Source organism: Onychomys torridus, chromosome 12, assembly GCF_903995425.1.
Source record: "Onychomys torridus chromosome 12, mOncTor1.1, whole genome shotgun sequence".
Classification (NCBI taxonomy): Eukaryota; Metazoa; Chordata; class Mammalia; order Rodentia; family Cricetidae; genus Onychomys; species Onychomys torridus.
The window spans coordinates 49,814,885-49,837,547 of NC_050454.1; the positions used below are offsets into that span (position 1 = coordinate 49,814,885).

A 22,663-nucleotide genomic window follows, 5' to 3' on the forward strand; every position below is an offset into this window, starting at 1 on the left:
CACAGATAATCTGCCTGGCTCTGCCTCCCCAGTGCTGAGATTAAAGGCATATGCCACTGATGTCTGGCTGTATATTTTTCGATGCTTACTTCTGTTTGTAGTTTTGTGACAGGATTTGATTCAATAGCAAAGTCTGTCTTGTAACTCTTGGCAATATTCCTGCCCCATCCCCTTAACTGTTTTACTTAGAAGCTTGAGCCACCATGCACAGTATATGTTTTTTATAAAAGAGTTCTAAATTCTATTAAAAATATAATATCATATTTTCTAAAAGTGGCTTTTATTGTTTAAATATCTTTATTTTTTCAATTTACTTTCAGTGCTAGAATCAAATACATTGTTTGGTTTCTCTAGTTCTCTAGTATTCTCCCCATCTGCTTTTTTTTCTTTATTTTTTAAATTTTTTTCATTTTCCTTTATTAAGAAATTTTCTACTCACTCTACATACTATCTACAGATCCCTCTTCTTCCCTCCTGACACCCCCAGCCCTTTTTCCCAAGCCACCCTGCATTCCCACATCCCCCAAATCAAGGTTTCCCATGGGGAGTCAGCAGAGCCCAGCACACTGAGCCTAGGCAGGTCCAAGCCCCTTCCCACTGGACCAAGGCTGTGCAAGGTGTCACACCACAGGCACTGGGTTCCACAAGCCTGCCCATAGACCAGGGACAGGTCCCAATCCCCCTGTCTGGGTGCCCCCAAACAGTTCGAGCCAAACAACTGTCTTCCATATCCAGAGGGCCTAGTCCAGTCCCATGGGGTCTCCACAACTACCAGTCCACAGTTCCTGGGCTTCCACTGTGTGGCCGGTCATCTCTGCACGTACTCCCATCATAATCTCAACAGTACCTCTCTTCTCTCTCATCAGCTGGATTCCTGGAGCTCAGCCTGGTGCCTGGCCGAGGATCTCTGTATCTGCCTCCATCAGTCACTGGACAAAGGCTCTATGATGACAGCTAGGTTATTTGCTAGGCTAGACACCAGAAGAGACCTGTCCAGGCACCCTCTGGACCACTGCCAGCAGACCATCTGTCAGAATGGCTAAGATCAAAAACACTGAAGACAGCTTATATTGGACAGAATGTGGAGCAAGGGGAACATTCCTCCACTGTTGATGGGAATGCAAACTTGTAGAGCCATTCTGGAAATCAGTATGGTGGTTTCTCAGAAAATTGGGAATAAGTCTTCCTCAAGACCCAGTTATACTACTCTTGGGCATATACCCAAGGAATGCTCAATCTTACCACAAGGACACATGCTCAACTATGTTCATATCAGCATTATTCATAATAGCAAGAACCTGGAAACAACCTAGAAGCCCCTCAACTGAGGAATGGATAAATAAAATATGGCACATATACATAATGGAGTACTACTCAGCAGTAAAAAACAATATCATGAAATTTGCAAGCAAATGGATGGAACTAGAAAATATCATCTTGAGTGAGGTAACTCAGACTGAGAAGGACAAACATAGTATGTACTCACTCATAAGAGGATACCAAATTTGAGGGAAAGGATGGCCAGACTGCAACCCACAACTCCAGAGAGGCTAGCCAAGAGGGAAAGACCCAAGGAGGGACACATGGATGACCCTGTGAAGGAGAAGTGGACTGAGTGTGGAGGGGTATGGCAGAGGGTGAGGAGTTGGGGATGAGAACATAGGGAAATGGGAGGGTCAAGCTGGAACAGGGACAGAGTGGGAAGTCAGGGAGGAAGATATCATGATAGATGAGGACATGATGGGAAGAGGAAGAAACAGGGTGCTGGGGAGGCTCCCCACCTGCTTTTATTGGTTGTTGTTTTTTTTAACTATGAAGCCTAAAATTTGATATGTTTGGATTTGTAAAAAGCAGAGTGAATACTTCTTGTGTTGATCACAACACAAGTACTGTGTAATTTCTTCCCAACAGGTTTATTAGCTCTCAGAGCACACCATTAACTTATATTGAGCTAGTGGTCAGCTCAAACTCCCTAAGTGGTTTTACATTGATCTCTGAACCCAGTGTGTTAAGTGATAAATTTCAACTTTTATCTGTTCACCTGTTTTTTTGTAAGTTTTGGTTCCTTCTTGTACTGATTTAGCTTTGCTATCAACTGTGCATTTCATGAAGATTTCTTTAGTGGTAAACCGTTTAACCCATATAGGATCAGGCACATGGACTTGTGGCAGCCCACTGGAGGTCCTTTATAGGTTGACATTGATGAATCAACACATAAAGCCTACTTGTTCAGTTAGGTACAAATCCACACCAGTATAGTATCATCCAGTCATATCTTCTCTACAAGAATATAGTGAAATAATAAAGGCCCTTGTCAAATGCTTAGCTGAAATGAAGAGAAATTGTTTGTTAGGATATGTCAGAGTGCAAAGTTTGCCTAATTTAGCAAACACTATATATCATATAAGTAATTTTTTTTCAGTAAGTCCATACCCTTTATCAGTCTCTTAAAAATCTAATAATATTTACCACTATTCCAAGGAACCTAATGCTGAAATTTCCCAAGATTTGCAGTACTCTTATTTATTCAATTTTTTTTTTTCTGTTTTAGAAAAATTCAGAACACTTTTGTGTCACCATTTCTCTTAAATGTCAGGGAGATTTTGTTATCATTGCTGTAACTTGCAGAGATGAATATATATTTTCACTATTACATACAAAGCATTAAAATATGTAGTAGCTTTTGAAATATCAATTAATAACACTTTAAATTAGAAAGGTTACAAAAATTTAATTGCACATTCATTCTTACAATAGTAAGAATTTACCATGTGATTCAATTTACCACACATGATCTGAGTTTCATAAGTCTAGTTAAATCAATGCCCAAAGTACAGAAAAAGGAAGAGAAAAGTGCAATATGTCTTTTGATAATTGTATGTAATAGTCACACTTGCTTAAGTTTCTTCAACAATGAGGCTGTTATGAGTTATTATTTCAAAACTTGTGAGTTATTCTACAAAACTAGAATAGGAATAAATATCCAACAGTAATAAAAACACTGATATTAATACTTAGAAATTAGTTTAATCACTCCCATATAAGTGTTATTCACTTTTACTTTTGAATATATTTTACATCAGTGGATAGAACAGAATAAAATTAAATGGCTATCTATATTAATTTTTAAGTACTTGTTAATATAGTTCAGTTAGCTTAGTAACAGGAGAGTGGTAGTTCAAACCACATCTCCAAACTTTGACTCTTTCCCAAAATTTTTGACTTAGTATCAACAAATCTTTCTCTTAATTTCTTTTTCGATATAATTATAAACTACAGCTAAGCATTGATTTGACTCATAATTCAACTGGTACAATACTCTGTCCTTCAGAACTCATGTTCTATTTTGTTAAAGTTTCACACTCAAGTAAACTTGAGTGTATCAAATCCTATCATGTCTGTTCGGTAGCAGTCATGTTTCCATGATGAAATCCAGAGTCAAAATCTCAGCTGAGGCTCCATTCTCCAATTTCCTTGTTGATAAGATATCTACATGTTTTTATCTTAAGCCAATACTATCTTCAATCAACTCATGAAGCTGAAGAAAAGGCTGTGTTTACAAAGAAAATTTATGAGCCTATAAAAAGAAATTTGTACTGAGCCCAAGTGTTGTGTTGATAATTAGCCTAAGAATGACTCAAATTTGATTCTATGCCCTTAGAGTTGGTGTATACTGTTGCTTAGGTCAAGATATTTCTCCTTATTCCTTTGTTATAGTTCACATTTATATTATATTTTATGAACATTTTAATAAACAAGTTTAAGTCTTTGCATTCATAAAACATTTGAAACTTCAATAAACAAGTAAATAGAAATCTCCTTTAGAATTCAGCATTTGAATTAACTTTCTATTAACACTTTCTCTAATTTCAAAGACTTATAACAGATGCCTGCCTATTTTTTTTGTTTTGTTGATTTTTCTTTCATCCTTTGCCAAAGTGTTTCACTTCTACACTTTTATCATCAACTTTAATCTTGCCTGCTTTATAATCCTGTTTGATGCACCAATCATCCTTTGCCAGTTTTTTTGTTTGTTTGTATTGGTTTTTTGTTTGTTTGTTTGTTTGTTTTTTGAGAATTTTGAGTATTATAAACATTCCATTCATGATGTTTTAAAAAAAAAAAACTTTACCATATAGCACTCTAGCCCCTTTTCTTTATATTTCTCTTTAAATCATATTTAATCCAGCGTTTTAGTTCTATATTACTTTTCACACTTATTATCTTTAATATTTCAATGCTTGAATAGCAGTTCATCCCAAGTCATCTTTAAGTCAAGTATTTGAATATAGTCTTTTGCAATAAAAGCATTTATCTATTGTTTAATAAATGACAACCAAATTACAACTAATGTGAATATTGCTACTTAATAGTCACCCATACTTGAAAATTCTAAAATCATTAGGCTCATTCTTAACTTTACATTCATTTTCAAAGTGCAAATATATTGTAGTAATTTTCTTTTCTATCTATCAGAAATTAAAGTTGCTTAAATATTATATTTAAAATACACTTATAGAAAGTCATAATTTTGGAATTTCTACATATGAACACACACACATAATAAAAAAGGCACTCGGCATTTAGAAAAGTAAGCCTAATTTTATAATAACAACAATGCCATTAGAGTTTAATAAATGTTACCAAATAGTATGTTGTATTTTAACCTCCCCAAATTTATAAAGCAAGTGAATCATACTAATGGAGATGGTCCAGGTAAGTTTTAATTTCAACTCTTAAAAGCTATTCACATTAGCAACAGTAAGACACTGTTATGATCCAAGGACATCAAGGAAATCAGTTTCTGACAAAGCATGTATTGTCCTTGAAAACTGCAAAAATTGAGGGGTTCAACAGTACTTGATATACTAAAGAATATGTCAAGGGTATCACTACTGATGTTGAAATGTGACAACTATTATGCCTTTAAAATCAGCACTTACTAGGAGTTAACATAGTATAACATGTATAATGATATATTATCATTTGTAGTATATGTTTCATGTAAAAGTACATTGAGTATATAGAAGGATTTTATCAAAGAAATGTAGAATTTTTATTCTGAATGAAACTTGATTTAAGATTCTGCATTACTTGCTGTATGGGCACATCATAATTTATGCTGAAAGTGACAAATGGTACAAGAATGTCAATAGACATGCTAGAAGATTTATATTCCTTTACTTTTTATAAACTCTCATACTTGTCCATTCTTCATCTTTCATACTTGTTATATGTAAACTGCAGTAGTTTTATGTGACTGACTTCTACATGAATAGGACACATCTTTTTTTTCTTTTTAAATTCTAGAAAGATTCACTTAAAACCGATCTTCAACTTGTAATTACAAAGCAAATTATTCTTTTCTGAGGTTTCCATGTAGAAACCAATTGAAAGGTCAATAATATATGTATTTAAAAAACCAATTGAATGTTTATCATCTTCACTCAACTTTGTGTGGTCGGTATCCTTTCTTTTCTTTCTAATTAGTTGTCTTTAGTGGATAACCAGTTCATTGTATATTCCTTATCATAAATACATTAGGATATATAGTTATTTTCTTGTAAACACTAGTGTAAGTAAATTGAAAAAAAAAAATGAGTAGACAATGTATTCAATGATTCCGAGTAAAAGTCTTCACAGAAAAAGGTATTTGTTTCAGAAACAAAGCACCAATTAGGAAATTGATGAAGATTTACTGCCAAGGTGCATGCTTTTTTTCCCCTCTGTGTCACTGGCCATTAGACATTTTTAAGAATACACCTTTGATGTTGTAAATGCAGACATATGAGTACTGGATTTACCATGCAGTGAAGAAAGGTCTTGCTGCACATCACTGCCCTGTAATAGTTAAATCTCTTTCCTACAGGCTGCAATCTGTAAGTCAGGTCTGGAAGGCAGCAAAGGCAACCTGGACTTGGAATAACACTTCTGTTGTCAAGGGTTACTGGTTGGGGGAAGGGAGGACTGCACAGGGAAAGAGTTATGGAAATGAAGAAAGATCCTGGCACACACTCCATAAATTCAAATGTTATACCTGCGTTTGGAATAAGATCTGGATTCTGGTGTATAGTTTATTTTTTTGCATTTTCATTTATTTGTTTTACACATGACTGATGAATTTGTGGGTTTGTAGCAGCTGCCTCTATTAGGTACATCACTTACAAACATCATTCAGCAGTAAAATACGTATCTCATAATCCTGTAACCAAATTTGAATACACTACTAATACTTACCTCCAAGTACAAGAAAGCCTTCAATTCTACCTTTATACTATACTATACTATACTATACTATACTATACTATACTATACTATACTTACTATGCTTAAGCAGGACTTGCTGGAAAGGTGGGTCATTTCAAAGTAGGTGAAAGTTTGCCTGCATGCAAAATTGAAGTCCTAAAACAATAGTATGTTTAAAAGCTTAAATTCAGCTCCTGACATGCTATTGTTTTCAAATTAATTATGTAGTATCACACAGTCATCCTTGAACACAGAGAAGTAAGATTATACAGACAGAGCAAGTTGTATATACATAGTTAGGGAAAGGTATGTGTATACATATACATACTCTTATAACAAAAATCAATGGAAAAAAAGAAGCCATGAAAATGAAAGAGAGCAAGGAGGGGTGTATGGAAAGGTTTGGAGGGAGGAAAGAGAATGGGGAAATTGTATAATTGTATTATAATTTCAAAACCAGAAGAAATTTTTAAAGTAGAGCTAATATACTCAAAGTAAGATTTAAAAGTTCCTTTTTGTGATGATACACTGACGTATTTTCTGGCAATGTTAAAATGCTTCAAGTGACCAGTCACAGGGGTCTGGCTCATTGAAGATCTCCCAGTTGTGCCCATTCATATCTTTAATATATTAGCTGAGGCGAAACGGAGAAAGTAAAGGTGACAATTAACAATGTATACTTGGCAGACTGTAACCTTATTGATAGTTTATGATGCCAGCGTTCAAAAGTAATCCAAAATTTCCGAATTTCTCATTTTGTAAAGTAGAAATGATGGCCATTGCCTTTAATGCCCCCTCCCACCCACCCACCCCGTCGCCCTTTAAACTATTTAGGGAAATCTCTCAGTTTTCATAATTGGTGCATACATTTTGGGTTCTGCCATTTTAATCCACTTAAGTCAAGTTATTGGAATAGCCGTGCATTTTCATGAATAAAATTGAGTGCTATTTTACTTCTGTGAAGCGCAGAAGTGTTTGAGCAAATAACATGACCTGGATTCATATGAATCATGCACTATAGAAAGCAAGAGGGAGGTTTTCTTGGCAAAATATCCATGTGATTTTTTTTTTTCCCTTCAGAAAATGTTCTTTGAAAATCCTTTGTATTATCAAAGCCACCCCCACAGACAATTAAAAGCAGATATGAAATGATAGATCACATGACCAGAGTTTAAATGTGAAGGCTTTTCCCCCCCTTGGTTAAACATCGCAGCAGGCATTACAATACCAGAGGTAACGAATCAATTAAATCCATTTTCCCCTTGGCGTCTCCAAAGCTGCGTGCCGAGAGTGTTGCTGTATAGTTTAGAGCTGGAGCTAGGACCCAGGGGCCTCCGCAGCCACCAATAGAAGCGCACACTTGGACCTATTTGTATGCAATGCCGTGTGCTCTGCGCATTAATAGTAATACAGATAACGGGTATGAAAGAATTCTCTACTGAGGAAGGATTGAATATTTTTCCAGGGTGCTAAGACTGAGAAGAAACCTGACTTTACTCTCCGGGTTCCCCACTCATATCGAAGTCTCAGAAGGCTTTTGCAGCGTTTAAACTCGAAAGGCTCTGCTCTGCATAGCAAAGTTGGAGGGCTGCGCCTGCATCAGGGAGCTGCTGGATTTCTGGAGACAGTCTTATGGAAGGGTAAGTCTTGCAAATGACCGCAAAGGAAGTAGCTCTGGCTCTGGAATTCTGAAAGGGGTCGCTTGGTTTTATGGTGGTTGGTGGTCGATGGAGTGTAGAATGGGTGCGGAAAGGACTCTGCAGTTTGCCCAGAAATTGTAAGGGATGCACCAGGGATTTGGGGAGGGTACAATCAAAAACCTTCAGGCTAAATGGGAAATTGCAGCCTTAAGCTCTGGCGGGATTCAACAAGTTTCCCCGCAGAGATGTGGTGTTTGTTGTGTTGCCCGTCAAGTTGGACCAGGTGTCTCTTATGAGTGAGCTGTGTTTGCTTAACAAAGAAGTTTCTGGATATTTTTTGCCTGTGTCGTGTGGCTGGGTTAATCCTTGTTTGAGGAGGTTCCGTGCAGCCTTTGGTTTTCTTGGGGACACAGGGGGAATGCCTCCTGGGAAGTTCCGGTTTTCAGTGTCCTGCTGGGTTCGGACTAGACGAGTTTGCTGCCTGGTCTGGGGGGTCTCAGAGCGCAAGGGTTTGTACTATGTGGAAAGACGCCGAAACCACGCTCCGAGGAGCTTCCAAACTTTGAAAAGCATTCTCCGAGAATGGATGAGAGCGGGGTCTTGGAAACTGGGCATTGCAAGATGAATTGTGTTGAACTCTTAGAGATACATAGGTAATCGAGTTTTTTGAAACCTTTCATTCCAACCTACCCCTTTTTGCTTGGAAGCGGTAGTGGTGATGTGGAGGAGATGGGGGATCAAAACCAAACCAGACCGGGGGTCGGGGGGGGGGCATAATCTGAGAGGCAAAGGAGCGGGGAAGAAGCAGAGCTGGTAGATGAATGAATGGGGTGCATCCCATCTTTCACACACAAAAACCTCACCCACGGGAAGTAAGGGGAAGCGCTCCAGTTGGTGGCGTTCAGCCACAAAACATATTACAGGGAGGTCCAGGAGCCTCTGCATTATTGATGGAGCGCTGTGTCCTTTTGAGGGCCCTTCTGCTCCTTTTCTCAGTCCCCTCTTGCTTCTCTCCGATCCTCCCTACCTGAGAAAGGAGCTTCTTTGCGCGGTGCGACAGTGGGCTGGCTAGCCAGCCCCACAGCTCTGCGGACACAATAGGGAGAGGCTGGTGAGCAGCTAATGCGGGAAAGCTCTCCTGGAAATCCCACTGCCGCAGCCTGGACTGCTGATCTGCTTTGCTCTAGGGCGCTGGAGGCTGCCTTGGTTCAGCAGCCTCGCACTATAAAAATTATTAGGAGCTCGCACCTGGGCATAAAGGTCTCTGATTACCGCTGTAGCAGGTCACTGCTGCAGGCAATAGAGTGCGTTTGGAAAGACAGAATGCTATGGCCTCTTAGGCATTCTAGGGACTGAGAAATCTACTGGTATGCGAAGATTCCTTGATAGCACCCAAGCAGTAGAAGACCTGCGTTTCAAAAGGGAAATAATCCAAAGGGAAAGAAGGAAAACAGTGATGAGATTTTAGGAGGAGAAAGGAAATAATTCAGGCCGTTAGTCAGGCTTTTCTTTCAAGTGGATAGTTTCAGATAAGGGGCTTTGGAACGCTGTCCCTGCCCTCTCTAGAAACCAAAGAGGCAGGCTTCCAGATGCGACAGTTCACTAGAGACTCCTGGAGAGAAAGGAAGGAGAAGTCAGGGCAAGAGGTTTCATTTCGCACTGTCATTTAAACTGACCTTAGCACCTCCCACGCTTTCAGGCCCTTGCAGGGGAGTACCAGAACCTGTAAATTCCTCTGTGTATCTGTCTAGTGTAAGGGGGAAAAAGAAGGTCTTTATGAAACTGTGAGCTTTACAAAGGCCTGCGAAAAGTGGTGTGGTGTGGTTGGGGGTGGGGGTAAATCAGTGCTAGAGACTATTTAGGTAATTGATCGCCAACCCCTTTCACTGAATACTAAGAATCTGGAGGGAAGCCTGAAGTATTCCATAGAACAGTTTGTAGAAGGGACACCTAGTAGAAATACATGTCTTTAAACACATTGAGGACTCCGCTATCACTGTATTTACCCTCATTTCTGTGTTCCTTTGTTTTAACTATTTGAGAATTAGGGTATAATATTAGAGGCAATGTTTGGAGAAACCACTGCCTATATGGAGATCAACTAGCACTCCGGTAACTGAATGTTCAACTTGGAGGCTCCCAGGACATCAATGTGGGAGACTGGGTTTTACATCAAGACATGTTTGCTTTCTATCTTGAGGCTCAGAAAGCAAAGGATAAATCCTGGAACATGTTGATTTATTCAAATAGAAAAACATAGTGGAGGGTGCTCCTCTAACCCCACCCAGAGTGGGAGGGAAACACAGGTGTAACTAGCCAGAACAATCTTAAGTTGATAAGGGCTTATTCGGTAGCAATCAATTGTGTACCCAAGGATGAGTAAGTGACAAAAGATGGGAAGTGGATGAGGAATGAAGGCATGCATTTCATGTCATTGCAATGGGCTTGGGACTTCTGTTAGCATCTCTCTGCACATCCTCCTGCTTCCTGCATCTTTCCATTTGGAAAGCTTTGTCCAATCTACCAAACTGAAGCACAGTGCCACAGCTACAGATCCCTGGTGGAGGCTTGCTGGAGGAAACAGCTTTTAATCACAGGTCTGCTGCATGTTCCCCACTTCCTCTCTATGGTTTCCATTCCCTTCCCCTGTCCTTGAACCCATAGTACCATCTCCGGGGCTATATCCACTGAAGGTTAGCTGCATCCCAAGATGTAGCACTGTGCTAATCATGAGAGGAGGAGAGCCATACAACAGCTGCCCAGGGAGTCACATAGCTTTAAAGCTGACTTTTCCTTACCCCAAACTGCACAAAATACAGAATAAATATCCTAATGTCTCCCCAAAGGCAAGCATTTTCTCCTGTATGATTGTCTTTTATTTTCCAGCAAAACCAAATCAATTCAGAAATGTAACAGCATCGGTGAGAGACGCAAGGGTGGCTGTGCACTCCTGAGCAGTGTGCAGTCCTTGGAAGCTGGGGCTGTGTGCTTAGATCTGCAGCCTCATCTTCACCACCTATCTATACTTGATATATTAGGGTTATTTTTATTTAAGCAAGATTTAATATGTTACTTTCCTTAGGAACTCAAGGCACTGCAAAGCCTGGGGGGCAGGGGCCAAAAAAGCAAGGCTACAAAGCCAGGCCTTGGCAGCATGATAAACGAGCAGGTGCATTGCACCATTTGAAATGTAATTTGAGATGAAGTTCCACCATATCACTGGCAAAGGGAAGCATCTTTTGCCTAGAAAACCCAACTGACTTCTCTTACTTCCTTCCCTAAAATATATAAATTTGGAAGCAAAACATGATAATATGTAGTAGGTAAAATTATAACCTTGTTATATAATCATCCATCTCCTAAACTCACTGCTAAAATGAGCATTGTTATTGTTGATCCTTTCACACATATATCTAACTGTATTAATGCTTTATGAGTCAGACAAATCTCTTAATTCTATAAGGAATTGAGGTCCTAGAATAGTAGTTTATTTATCTAAGAGTGAGAACAGTTTTTTCCCTAATGACAAAAGATAAAGTGTAGTTTGCCTTCTAATCCCTGCATTCTGCCCATGCAGCTTGTATATGTGTGTGTGTGTGTGTGTGTGTGTGTGTGTGTGTGTGTGTGTGTGTGTGTAGATATGGTGCTACTTAATAGATGTGAACATTAATGAGTAGTTTTGGAATCCATAGGGTTCCTGGAAATAATTGCAAGTGACTATTAAAGGATAACTATAAATATTGCTTTTGTTTGTTTGTTTGTTTTTAAGACAGAGACTCACAATGTAGCCCATGCTGGCCTTCAAATTTCTTCAAAGCTCAGGCTGTTCCTTCATTCTCATAATCCTTCCATCTAAGTTTCTGGGGTACTAGGATCATTGATTTGTTCTATCTTTCCAAGAGGTCATGCTGCTTTTAAATGAATCAACCATTTGAACTAACTCTACCTTCTTATTTTCCCTCATATGTCAATAAAGAATTTGACAATTCTTTATATCTTTCTTCTAATGATGAACAATTCAGAGTACCCTAGATAAACTTTAGTTTACAGAACATTATTTGCATTTTTCCCAGACCAAACTTTTTTAAGGTGTGACATTGCCAAGATCTCGTAGGTAGTCAGTTATTTTCCTGTAAATCCTACCTTACTGTTTACCCTGTCTCATGAGTCTAAAGGTTGGAGCCCACCAGGTAAGTGTATCATTTCAGAAATTGTTCACATCACTACATCCCTGGCTCTGCCGATATGGAGGATTCATTGCTTCACTTATAAAGCCTGGCCCATTTGTCTGAACATGTTTATGTTCTTCCACAGCCATCAGATTTCTCCAATTGGGCTAAATCACATATGTTGTAACCTCTGACTTTCTAAATCAGTTACTTTGGGTGCTACAGATTTTCTCAGAATTGGGACCAGATAGCTGGCAGAAAGAACTCAAGGAAGGTCAAATTTGTTTTAACCTGTGATTTCAAAATATTCAGTCCATTATGGTTGGGAAGTCATGCGAAGGAAAGCAGGTACCTCAGGATGGGTCCTGGAGAGTGCAAAAGGGAATACCACTGCTAGAAATTTTGTCAATGTCCTTATCCCATGAGTGGTAACACCCATTTTCATGGTGGCTATTTTCCCCTCAATAAATCTTCACTGAAAATCTTGTTGGGAACATACCTACTGATTGTTCTCAACAAATCCCCAAGATGACTCTAAACATAGTCATATAGACACTGAAAGTTAGGTAGCAAGACTAAATCTCGATATCTTGGGCTCACATAAGTAAGGAAACACTTCTTTAGCATCTGCTCCAAAGTAGCATGTAGTTAATTCTACATTGTTTTGCATAGATTTCTGATCAGTTATAGTTTTCTGTTTGTTTATCATAGTTCTGTATTTAGAGTTTATTGTTGTCCATAGTAACCTAGATATCATAAAACATTTATGGGGTTTCAATAACAAAAATAAAGTTTTATTTCTAATACATGCTTTTGCCACACCTGTATTCTAAACCATCTACTGAAAAGTACCTCAAGTATTTTAAAGGAACCTACTTAAAGGAAACCATTTAAACTTTACAATCTTAAAGCAACACACATGATTCATCTTGCCCAATTCTCTTTCCTACTTGAATGTCTACTCTCTAAATAATGCATCATATACCCAGACTTTTGCCTTGTCCTTTGGTGTGGATCATTATGCTTCTATGATATTTCATGATGGTCCTTTTGCCTCACCCATTTCCTGCTTCCTCTTCCATGGTCAGCATTATGTCACCAACATTATAGTAACATGCACTCACATTCATGAGTTTAAAAAAGCCACCCTTCTACTTCACAAATAATGCAGTGTAAACTTCTCCAGATGTCATGTTCTGAACCTCAAACCATCCTCTTCCTTCACACTTAATTGGTTTGCATCTTCTAAAATATTTGGAATATTTCATTTTCCCTGCTTTAGATTATGTCACAACATTTCCATGGAATGGTTCTCATTTTCTTGCTCATTTTGTGATCACAACAAAATTAGTGCTTATCCTGTGAAGATCTTTATGTGAAGCAAATGGATCTAAATATGCCTCCCTTTCAGAGTTGTTCCAAAAATCGTTCTAAAACTGCATGACATTTATTTACTAATTGCCACCATGACATTGTGCTAAGTGTTCAAATATTGCTCACAGTTCAAATGTTGACATCCAGAGCTGCAGCTGGGAGCAGGTTCTTACATTTATGATCTTAGCAACTAGGCTATTGATACAGGATGATGGCTATCAGTTCACCCTGAGTCATAGAGTAACAGCCAAACCAAGCTACAGAGTCAGTCCCTGCCTCAAAAAATAAAACTTACATGCATGCATACATACATACATACATACATACTTACATACATACATTCATACTTACATGCATATAAACATACATAGAAGATATCCTGAACTATATAGTGGTGTAACAAATGGTTAAGATTTGGAGAAGGGATTAATTCAAAATACACATAGTATAACAACAGGAGTATTAGCAAGGTCTTGTGTGTTCCTTTTCACATATGTGAGAATAGAGCTCCCTATCAAGCCCACTTCACCACCTATATCTCATCCTCTAGACTGTAGCAGTAAAGTGGTTATTCTTCATAAACCACCATGTATATGATTCTCTGTTTAAGCAGACAAGGCTTAAGTGGAACACCAAACCATGGGCAAACAAATTATGCACCATAGTCTCTAGAACATAGAAGACAGGCCCTTGAAATACACATTTTAGTGAGCATCCCTAATGTAACCAGGGACTGTTTGTCACAACAGTTGCTCCTCAGCTCAGCCAGATCAATATGGCATTCAGGGTGGGGCCATAGCACAGGCTCTCCCATCATATAGAGAGCAGGAACACTGTCTTTCTGGAGTACTGTGCTTCAAAACTAAACTATACAACACAAAAACAAACAAAAAGCTGTGGTGGTATTGTGTTCCCCAAAATATTTTATACGCTAATAAACTTATCTGGAGTCAGAGAACAGGACAGCCACTAGATACAGAGGCTAGAAAATGGTGGCACTCACACCTTTAATCCTGGCATTCCAGAAGCAGAAATCCCTCTGGATCTCTGTGAGTTCAAGGCTACATTAAAAACAGCCAGGCATGGTGACTCTCACCTTTAGTCCCAGAAAGTGAGCCTTTAATCCTAGGGAGTGATAGAAGATAGCAGAAAGGTATATAAAGTGTAAAGACCAGAAACTAGAAGCATTTGGCTGGTTAAGCTTTCAGGCTTTCAATCAGCAGTTCAGCTGAGATTCATTCTGGATGAGGACTCAGAGGCTTCCAATCTGAGAAAACAGGATCAGCTGAGGTATTGGTGAGGTGAGGTGCTGTGGCTTGTTCTGCTTCTCTGATCTTCCAGCTTTCACCCAAATAACTGGCCTTAGGTTTGATTTAATTAATAAGACCCTTTAAGATTCCTGCTACAAAAAGCTGTGTGATAACTATAAGCTGGATCCGCCAAGTCCTTTTTGCATTTTTAGAATATTTATATAGTTATTATTTTTAATCATGTGTAAGAATGTGGGTGTGTGTGTAGATATGTGTACATCAGTGCAGATGCCTCTGAAGGACAGAGACATAAGGTCCTCTAGAGCTGGAGTTATAGGTAGCTGTGAGCTTCCTTTCCTAAGTTCTGGGAACACCAATTGGGTCCTCTTGACCACAGAACCATCTCTATGTTCCCCTACTTGATTTTCTGTTATGATATCTATATATACCAAGAACAAATCACAATTAGTGCTATAAGACTAACTAAAATATTTAGATAAGCTTTAATTATTATATGAATATTGTTCTCATGGTTTGCTCAAGTTGTCTTAGCTAGATCTACTTCATACATTTTCATTACTCTATAGTATTGAGAATAACACATGTATTATAATTTGTGCTTCCCATTCTTGTTAATGGACATTTGAATTTCCCAGCATGAAATTTGCTGTAACAATGTTACTACACATTTCATTATGCAAGTACCTAATATTAACTTAGGTGTGTCTAGAATTGAAATGGCATAGCCATTTTGGTCGTCAGCTTTCTTTCTTTTTTAAAATACATTCTTCTCTTAAACAATATGTCCTGACCATGGTTTCTCCTCCCTCTACTCCTTAAAGCCCCCTCCCCAACTCCCTCTCTCCCAGACCCACTCCCTCTCCATTTGTCTTCAGCTTTATATTGCTGTGACAAAGCGCTTAAGGAAATCAGTATGAAGGAAAAAATAAATAAAACTATTTTGGTTCAAAGTTTCATAGCTGAGTCTACTTTTTCAGGCTGTAGGTGTGACATACATTATGGAGATAGACTGTGTAAATGCTACTCCATTGTAGCCAGGAAAGAAACAAATCAGTAGACAGAGAGCTGGGAAAATACACCCACATCATGCCCACTGTGAGCTGCTTCCTCCAGTTAGGCCCTCTTTCCCTCAGGTTCCCTTAACTCTCATAGTTAACTCTCCATAGTCCTTTCAACTCTGAAGACTTCATGGGATACAACATTGGTTATATGAGAGCCTTCATGATCCAATCCATAGCTCCACCTCTGAATTCTTTTGCTTTGAGGAAGAATTATTAAAACATGACTTTGGTGACATTTCAAGCCCTAATTTATAACATTACTTCTGTCCTTTTTAATTTTTAAATGTTTATTTATTTTAATTTTTAAGAATTTCATAAGCAAGAAATGTATTTACATCATTTCTACCCCTCTCATCTTCTCTGTTCCCAGTTCCTTTTCCAGTCCATGACCTCTCGTTCTATAATTATTATCAATGCACATATATATAAATATATATAATATATAATAAATATATATTATATGTGTATACATACATATATATGTATACATGTTGTTTTTAATTACAATTTCAACTTAAATAGTTATTTTCTAAATAGTAAATAAGCATATTTGGACAGTGGCTACTGTCCTGGATACATCAGATATGAAATGAATTCATCATCATAGACTGTTATGTCAATAATTATTAGTATAAATAAATTGATCAGAAATTTTAAAATAAATGAATTAATGAAGGGGTTTATAGGAATCATTAATTGTTTCAATTCATTGTTTTAAATAGACAGATGACAATCATTTAGAATGTGTTCATGATCGTGTTAGTAAGAATAAGTTTATAAATTTTTAAGCTTTAACATATAAAGTGTAATCTCAGCCCAATCAAGAAGATAACCACAGGTACCACAAAGACCAAGATAAACATGAAAGTTTATTTCTTTATTTTCCTCTTAATTGAAACAGATTATTTCCTCATATAATACATTGTGGCTATGGTTTACCCTTCTTCTATGCTTCTAAGTTCCTACTAACCCTCTCACGCCATCCTATCTACCTTCCTGTCGCTCATCAGAAAAAAAAAAATGGTCTCTAAGGGTTAATAATAAAATCAAATGAAATGAAACAGAATAAGGTGAAAACTACTGACAAGGAATCTCCAACAATGCTGCAGACCTCAGGAGATTTCATTTTCTACTGGACACCTACTCCTGGGCCTGTAGCCTACTCTTAAGAGTGGTTTCTTTCCCCAGATGTTCCAAAGGAGAAAACCAGATTTTCATTTTCAAGTGGCTGTGACTTGGAGATAGTTTCTGGATTACAGATGGGGTCATGGTTCCACTTCTCCTTCCAACTTTAGGACACTTTCTGGTGCAGACCCTTCAGAGTCCTGTTGCCTTAGGGTCCTCCATCCCTTCTCACTCTTAAACTCTCCCACCTCATTTTCCACATGATTCCCTGAGCCCTGAGGGGAAGGATATGATGTAAGGAATTTAAGACTGATTGTTCCAAGGTCTCTCAGTCTGTGCATATTGTCTGGCTGTGCGTCTCTATTTTTTACCATCTGCTGCAGGAGGAAGCTTCTCTGATGATGGCTGAGCGTGGCACTGAGTACAGCAGAATATCATTGAGATTCATTGTATTGTTTTTATTATTATTATTCTTTTTAGACCAGTACTACAAATTTGAGCCACCATTGTGCTGGCATATTTTGCAGGCAGGACACCATTGTAGATCAAAAGGGTTGTGGCTGGGTTGTTGTTGCCATTTCTCCTTTGCTAGTGTGCATAGTACATTCCCAAAGACACTAGCAAGAAAGGGTGAAGGCTCTCTGTAAGCTCCAGCCCAAGCTCTCTAAATTCAGTGAGTTGTGTAGTGGTGTCTTAGGACCCTATAATCAGTGTGTGGAAAGCAATCTGAAGTTTTTGTAAGCAGCATGGGTTGATTTGGGGTACCCATGGGACCAATCTGGCCAACATCTCACATATATGTTAAACCTATCGTGGTACTGGTAGCATCCATTTGGTGACAAGACAAGTCCATTTGGGGCTCTGTCTCCCCCATTATTTGGGAAGTTTCTTTTAGATTGTCTTTGTATATGTACATATTTTAGGAAGTGTCTACTGTATGTATGGAAGCTTCCAGATGGAAGCTAAAATTAATTTTTAATGTTATTGTATTGTAATTTTGATATTTGCATAGAATTTGTAGATTGGTTTTGAAATGGCTGTTTTTGCTATGTTAATCCTACTGATCCATGAACATAGGAGTTCTTTCGATCTTCTGATATATTCTTCGATTTTTTTTTCATTGTCTTAAAGCTTTTATCATGTAAGTCTTTTACTTGCTTGGTTGGAGTTACCTCAAGATATTTTGCATTATTTGAGACTATTGTGAAATATGTTGTTTTACTGATTTCTCTGCCAGTAATTTGTATATAAGAAGGCTACTGACTTTTTAAAATTTAATTTTATATCCTGATACTTTGCTGAAAGTGTTCATCAGCTGTAGGAGATTTTGTTGTAATTTTTAAGACACATATATATTATTATGTCATCTGTAAATAACAGATACCTTGAAGTCTTCCTGTTTTTTGTATCCCCTTGATCTCTTCGGTTGTTTTATTGCTCTACTAGGACTTCAAGTACTATACTGAGTAGGTATGGAGAGAGTGAGCAATTATGTCATATTATTGTTTTTAGTGGAATTGCTTTTAATCTTTGTCCATTTTAGGTGATGTTGGCCATGGACTTGCTGTAAACTGCCTTTATTATTTTGGGTTATGTACCTGGTATCTGACTTTTTTCATGAAGGGGTATTGGATTTTGGCAAAGACATCTCTGAATCTAAGGAGATGATCATGTGGTTTGCGTCTTTCAGTTTGCTTATTTGGTAGATTACATTGATTTATATATGTTGAACCACTCCTGTATTTCTGGGATGAAGAATACTTGACCATAGTGGATGAGTTTTTGATGAGTTTCTGGATTTGTTTTACAAGTATTTTATTGAAAAATCTTTCATCTATGTTCATTAAGTGAAGTTGGTCTGTAGTTCTCTTTCCATGCTGTGTCTTTATGTTGTTTCCAAATCAGTGTAACTGTTCCTCTTAAAACAAATTGGGTAATATTCCTTATGTTTCTGTTTTGTAGAATAATTTGAGGAGTATTGATGCCAATTATTAGAAAGTCTGGTAAAACTATGTGCTAAAACATCTGTCCCTGAACTTGTTTTGTTGGTAGGTTTTAACTGCTGCTTCTACTTCTTTGAGGAATATAGGTCTACTTAAATTGCTTATCAAATCTTGATTGAACTTTGGTAAGTGGTATGTACCACAGGAAAAAAAAATATCCATTATTTTAGATTTTCCCAAATGATGGAGAATGGGTTTTTGAAGTTCATCCTTATGATTCTCTGGATTTTCTCACTGTCCGCTATGTCCTCCTTTTTATCTCTAATTTTGTTAATTTGGATCTTATCACTCTGCCTTTTAGTTAACCTGGCTCTGGATTTATCAATTTTATTGATATTTTACAAAGAACCTCATCTTTGTTTCCTTGATCCTTTGTATCATTTTTGTTTGTTTCTATTTATTAAATGTATGCCCCAAGTTTAATGATTTATTTCCATCTCATCCTTTTGGGCATGATTTCTTCTTTTTCGTCTTGGAGCTTTCAGCCATGCTGTTAAGTTACTAGTATCTCCAATTATATCATATAGTAGTCACTTAGTTATTGGAACTGACCTCTTAAAACCACTTTCTTTGTGATCCATAAGTTTCCATATGTTAAAAAGTCATTTTCATTCAATTCTAGAAAGTCTTCTATTTTTTTTAAACTTCTGTCTTGGCCCATTTCTCATTCAGTAGTAAGTTCTTCAGTTTCCATAAGTTTAAGCTTTCTTTTGTTTCTGTTGCTGATGTCCAAGTTTAATCCATGATGGCCAGATAGAATGAAAGTTGTTATTACAACTTTTTTTTTAATTTGTTGAGACTTGCTTTTTTTTCCAAGTATGTTTCCAGTTTTGGGGAAAATTCCTTGATGTACTGAGAAAAAGTTATATTCTTTTGTGTTTGGTTGAAATGTTCTGTAAATACCTTTTGGGTCCATCAGTTGGCTCCAGAATTTCTCTGTTTAGTTTTTGTCTGGATGACTTGTTTATTGATAAGATTAGGGTATTTGGAAATCTCTCACTATCAACATTTAAGGATCACTATGTTATTTAAACTGTAAGAGTGTTTCTTTTATGATCTTTGGGTACTCTTGTTTAATTGGTGCGCAGTAGGTGTTAAAAATTGCAATGTATTCTTAGGGGATATTTTTCCTTTCATGACTATTTTATGTCATTCCCTATCTCTTATAATTTGTTTTGGTTTAAAATTTATTTTGTCAGGTATTGAAATGGCTAGACTGGTTTGCTTCTTAGATCTATTTGCTTGGGGTATCTTTTTCCAACTTTTTTACCATGAGATAATAATATCTATCTTTTATTTTGAGGTGTGTTTCTTGGATGACAACAGAAGAATAGATCCTGTTTTCATGTATAGTTTGTTAGTCTGTGTCTTCTTTTTCACTTAATTAATATTTTTTTTCCATTTGTTTTACATACTGACCACAGTTTCCCCTCCCTCCTCTCCTTTAGTTCCCTCCCCCAACTCCCATATACCACCATCCCCATGCACTCCTCCTCCATCTCCACTCAGAAAGGGGCAAGAGTCCCATGGGCTTGAACAAAGCATAACATCAAATTGAGGTAGGACCAAGTTCCTCCTACTGCGTCAAGGCTGGGCAAGGTATTGCAGCATGGGAAGCAGGTTCCCAAAAGCCAGCTTAGTACCAGGGACAGGTCTTGATCTAGCCTTACAAAGAAACCAAGCTATGATGTAGGGTTGGCTGTCTGTACCCTGAAGCACCACCCCTCGTAGGTGGCAGGTAACTGCTAGATAACTGCCACTCCCCCGGGACGTGGCCAAGACAAGAACCCCTTAAGATCTGGGATAAGTAAGTGCTCACTCTCTTTTGACTACCTCGTGGTCATGGATTCTGGTGCTGCAGATCAAGGCAGAGTATTCCAGAGAACCACAATGGCCTGCACTCCACCACTCCTGGACTTTGGTCACACACATACAGAGGGCCTCCGTCAGTTCCATGCATGCTCCCTAACTGTTGGACCAGAGTCCATGAGCTCCCATGAGCTCAGGTCAACTGTCTCTGTAAGTTCCCCACTCCTGACTTTGATCCTCCTTGCTCATCCAATCCCTTCTCCCTTTCTTCAGGAGAATTCCCAGAGGTCAGCACAGTGCTTGGCTGAGGATCTCTGTATCTGCTTCCATCAGTTACAGTTTTCTAATGACAATTAGGGTAGTCACCAATCTGATTACAGTAGATGGCCAATTCAGGCACCCTCTACACTATTGCTAGGAGTCTTAGGTGGGGTTGTCCTTGTGGATTCCTGTGGAGTTTCCCTGGTACCAGGTTTCTCTCCTACCCCAAAATGATACCCACATCAAAATGTCTCTTTCTTTACTCTCCCTCTATGTCCTACCCTCAACTCTTCTCACTGAACCAGCCCATTCTTCCATACCTACAACCCTGACCCCTAATTTACCCAGGAGATCTCTTTTGTTTCTCCTTCCCAGGAAAATCCATGCATCCCTCTTTGGTCCTCTTTGTTATCTAACCTCTCTGGAGCCGTGATTTATAGGTTGGTTATCCTGTACTTTACTCCTGATATCCACTTATGAGTCAGTACATACCATGTTTGTCTTTCTGGGTCTGGGTTACCTCACTCAGAATGATTTTTTTCTACTTCCATCCATTTGCCTGCAAATTTCATGAGGTCTTTTTTTTTAACCACTGAGTAATACTGCATTGTGTAAATGTACCACATCCTTGTCCATTCTTTGGTTAGGGGCATATTGTTTCTTTTCCAGGTTCTGTTATTACAAATAATGCTTGCTCTGAATAAAGTTAAGCAAGTGATCTTGTGGTATGATTGATTGTCCTTTGGGTATATGCCCAAGATTGTTATAGCTGGGTCTTGAGTTAGGATGTATTCCCATTTTTCTGAGAAACTGACATATTGATTTCCAGACTGGCTGTACAAGTTTGCACTCCCACCAGCAGTGGAGGAGTGTTCCCCTTACTCCAAATCTACCCCAACATATACTATCATCACTGTTTTTGATCTTAGCCATTCTAACAGGTGTAAGATAGTATTTCAGAGTCATTTTTATTTATATTTCCTTGAAGACTAAGGATGTTGAATAATTCTTTAAGTGTATTTCAGCCATTTCAGATTCTTCTGTTGAGAATTCTATTTAGATCGGTAGCCCATTTTTTAATTGGATTATTAGGTATTTTGAGGTCTAGTTTTCTTGGATATATCTATATCTATATATCTATATCTATATATCTATATCTATATCTATCTATCTATATATATATATATATATTAGAGATCAGCCTTGTGTCAGATGTGGGGTTGGTGAAGATATTTTCCCATTCTGTAGGCTTTTGTTTTGTCTTTTTGACAATGTTCTTTGCCTTGCAGAAGCTTTTCCGTTTCAGAAGTTCCCATTTATTAACTGCAGATCTCAGTGTCTGTGGTACTGCTGTTATATATATTCAGAAAATAGTCTGTGCCAATGCATTCAAAGCTATCTCCCACTGTCCCACTTTCTCTCTCTCTCTCTCTCTCTCTCTCTCTCTCTCTCTCTCTCGTTTTTTTTTTGAGACAGGGTTTCTCTGTGTAGCTTTACACCTTTCCTGGAACTCACTCTGTAGCCCAGGCTGGCTTGGAACTCACAAAGATCTGCCTGCCTATGCCTCCTGATTGCTGGGATTGAAGGCATGTGCCACCACTGCCCGGCTCCCAATTTCTCTTCTATCAGGTTCAGTGTAACTTGATTTATGTTGAGGCCTTTGATCCACATGGACCTTAATTTTTTTAAGGTGATAGATATGGG

At 38.1% G+C, this 22,663-nt stretch overlaps 1 protein-coding gene across 1 annotated transcript in view; it reads left to right on the plus strand.

The window, feature by feature from the left end:
• The first annotated feature begins 7,494 nt into the window (after positions 1–7,494).
• Positions 7,495–22,663, plus strand: part of Robo1 (roundabout guidance receptor 1) — a 1,035,706-nt gene continuing 1,020,537 nt past the window's right edge. Inside the window, exon 1 of the mRNA XM_036203231.1 lies at positions 7,495–7,886. The gene's annotated coding sequence lies outside the window, so the exon portion shown is untranslated. The remainder of the gene's footprint in view (positions 7,887–22,663) is intronic.